Here is a 3,181-nt window from a genome sequence, read left to right on the forward strand (position 1 = left end):
CTAGTGAACACGTAGTTCAAATAAACACCTACAGGTTGCGAGCCTGCTAACGTTCCACTGGATTGTCTAGAATAGTCTGTGGTCATTATCTATACTCTGCTAGATGACTAGATCATCGTAAACATCGAGGCCTTTCATCATTTTATTTCATCACACATCAACTATTTCATCTACCCACGTTTTATGCAACATTTTCGTAGATATAAATACATATACAATTTAAATCATTTAAAACATGTATAAATGGTTCATCCAACATAGATATCAAGAACACAGATAATATACACACATAACACATAATTTATATTAAATACTTCACATTTATGTGTAAGATGAAAATAACTATGCACTCACTTGTTAAAGTGGTGATTCCAACTTGGACAGGGCTTCGCTTCTTAACAATATAATTTCCTTCGACGAAACCTAGTATTATTACCACTAGATTTTAGTCTAATATTTATCGCAAATATTTACGAGTGATATTGCTTTATAAGTGTTAAACAATACTTTTCAATCACTATGTACAGATAGGGGTCAGACATGAAACACCGGAGGGCACGACCATTTTGGCATAATAGCACTTCTGAAATCCAACAACCCTATGCGACCCTTCAAACTAAATTCCCCATACCGCGAGTAGTTAAAAGATATTATAATAACACTTTATATATTCTGTTTTATAATACATATATTATTTATAAGTTCATAATAACGATACTAAACTTAAACATAAGGTATACTTAAAGTAGGGTAAGTATAACTCACTTATTGGGAGGTTTGGCTAGGAATCGGGCTCAACGAGGGCAGAACTTCCGAGTTGAAAAGCTCTTTTTCTCGGAGCCTTCTGGAACTTCAGGGCTTTCCTTTAACACTTAGAAGTCACTAGATGTTGGGGAGGTTTAGAAAGAGGTTAGATATATATATATATATATATATATATATATATAAGGGTTAAGGTGTGAGGAAAATGAGTGAACCTCACATGGTATTTATAGGTTGAAAAATGGATCAACTCGGCGAGTTCTGAACCTCCAACTCATCAATTGGGTGCCAGGTGTCACCATTTGGTGGCACGACATGGGGAGGAAGTAATGGCTCAGATTGCGCCACGTCACTCACTTCGCATCAACCCATCCCGACTTCTAAATTCCATAACTTTCGCATAAGAGTTCCATTTTCTATGTTATTTATATCCAATCATAGGTATTGACAAGATCTACAACTCTTATTTTGACTCTATCGGCTAATTCTCAACCGATTTTAAATTTAACAGTATAAGAAGATTACATCGTTTAACGAGCGTGTAAAATTCATAACTTCTATATACAGACTCCGTTTTCGACTTTCTTTTAATCGTTGAGCTCCCGTTAATGAGATCTTCAATTCTTATTTAGGTTGTGTCAGGTAAAAAATAGATTGATCTAAAATTCGAGTTCCGGGTTGTGCATTGCTATGCTAAGTCTTAGAAAAATCATAACTTTCTCATACAAAGTCAGATTTAGACGTTCTTTTTATGCACATTCTCGGTTTAACGTATACTACGACTTCTGTTTAGATCACTTAGGCTAAAAATTAATTTATCAAAAATTTACTTTTTACGTTACATGGTGGCGTGCCGGTTTAGTTGTAAAACTTCGAAATGTCATAACTTCTTCATTATAACTCGGATTTCAATGTTCTTTATATATACAAAACCCTTGTGACATATACTATAACTTGGTTAAGAATATTCATTCTAAATAATATTCTATCAAAAATTCATTTTTAACACTTATTATCTCTAAATTGATTAGCCCGAATCTGCGAGCGTTACAATACTGGTCGTGAATGACAGAAGATACTGGTGGTGGGTGGTGGCCATTTATTTATGGGTTTAAATCTAATTGGTTTTGGGTAAAAACCAACTTATGTTGGTGATTTTAGTATTATCAACATATTTTGGTGTAATTATTATTAATAATAAGATAGGCCGAGCTTCATTTACTAACCAATCTTGGAGGTGCGAGATGCACACTCGATGTGATAAATGTGAACTTGGGAATACGGAGGTCCACGGGTAGTTCCCCTGGGAATAGGGCTCCAAGGGGATGTAACCCCTTGGCAAGGTCTAGGGGCAACACCCCTAGTGGGGTCCATGGGGCAAGCACCAAAATAGTGGCATCAAAAATTTGATGATGTTGTCTTGTCACATGGTTTTAAGTTAAATCAATCAGAAAAGTGTGTATATAGCATGTTTGATGAATCTGGAAAAGGAGTGATCATATCTTGGATGTAGATGATATGTTAATCTTTGGTAATGATCAAGGGCAAGTTGACATGGCTAAAGAGTTTTTATCATCTCAGTTCTCCATGAAGGATATGGGGAGGCAGAAGTGATTCTTGGAATAAGAATCAAGCGTGAACATCAAGGAATCTCAATTTCATAGTCTCATTACATTGAGAATTTGCTTAAAAAGTTCAATTGTTTTGATTGTTCTCCTGTGAGTATACATTTTGATCCAAGTATGAAACTTATGCCAAATACTGGTGAAACAATTTCACAACTTGAGTATTCAAAGGTCATTGGGTGTTTGATGTATGATATGAATAACACATGGACTGATATTGCATTTGCTGTAGGAAAACTAAATCGGTTTACTAGCATTCCTAGTACTCATTACTGGCAAGCAATAAGGAGAGTGCTGAAGTATCTAAAGAAAACCATGGATTTTGGTTTGACTTATGTAGGGTCTCATTCCGTTATTGAAGGATATTCAGATGCTAGTTGGATCACTAATGTTGAGGACCACACTTTTTCAAGTGATTGGGTGTTTATTCTTGGTGGAGGTTCCATTTCATGGTATTCTAAGAAACAAACATGCATCGCAAATTCAACTATGGAATATGAATTTGTTGCCCTTGCAGCTGCTGGAAAAATAAAACAGAATGGTTATGGAATTTGATATATAAAATTATTTGTGGCCAATGCCTATATCACTTATCTCTATATATCGTGATAGTCCTGCCACTTTGGCAAAAGTATATAGTCAAGTGTATAATGGAAAGTCGCGACATTTGGATGTTAGGCACAACATGGTACGTGAGCTCATTACTCATGGTATCATTTCTATTGAGTTTGTTAGATCTCAAACAACTTATTTGATCACTTGACGAAGGGTTTAGCTAAATACTTGGAAAAGAA

At 35.3% G+C, this 3,181-nt stretch overlaps 1 pseudogene; it reads left to right on the plus strand.

Moving 5' to 3' along the window:
- Positions 1 to 2,504: 2,504 nt before the first annotated feature.
- On the plus strand, positions 2,505 to 2,942 carry LOC145009775 (secreted RxLR effector protein 161 pseudogene; annotated as a pseudogene).
- Positions 2,943 to 3,181: the final 239 nt, after the last annotated feature.

The sequence above is a fragment of the Lactuca saligna genome, chromosome 8, assembly GCF_052625555.1.
Source record: "Lactuca saligna cultivar CGN05327 chromosome 8, ASM5262555v1, whole genome shotgun sequence".
In the NCBI taxonomy this organism is placed as follows: Eukaryota; Viridiplantae; Streptophyta; class Magnoliopsida; order Asterales; family Asteraceae; genus Lactuca; species Lactuca saligna.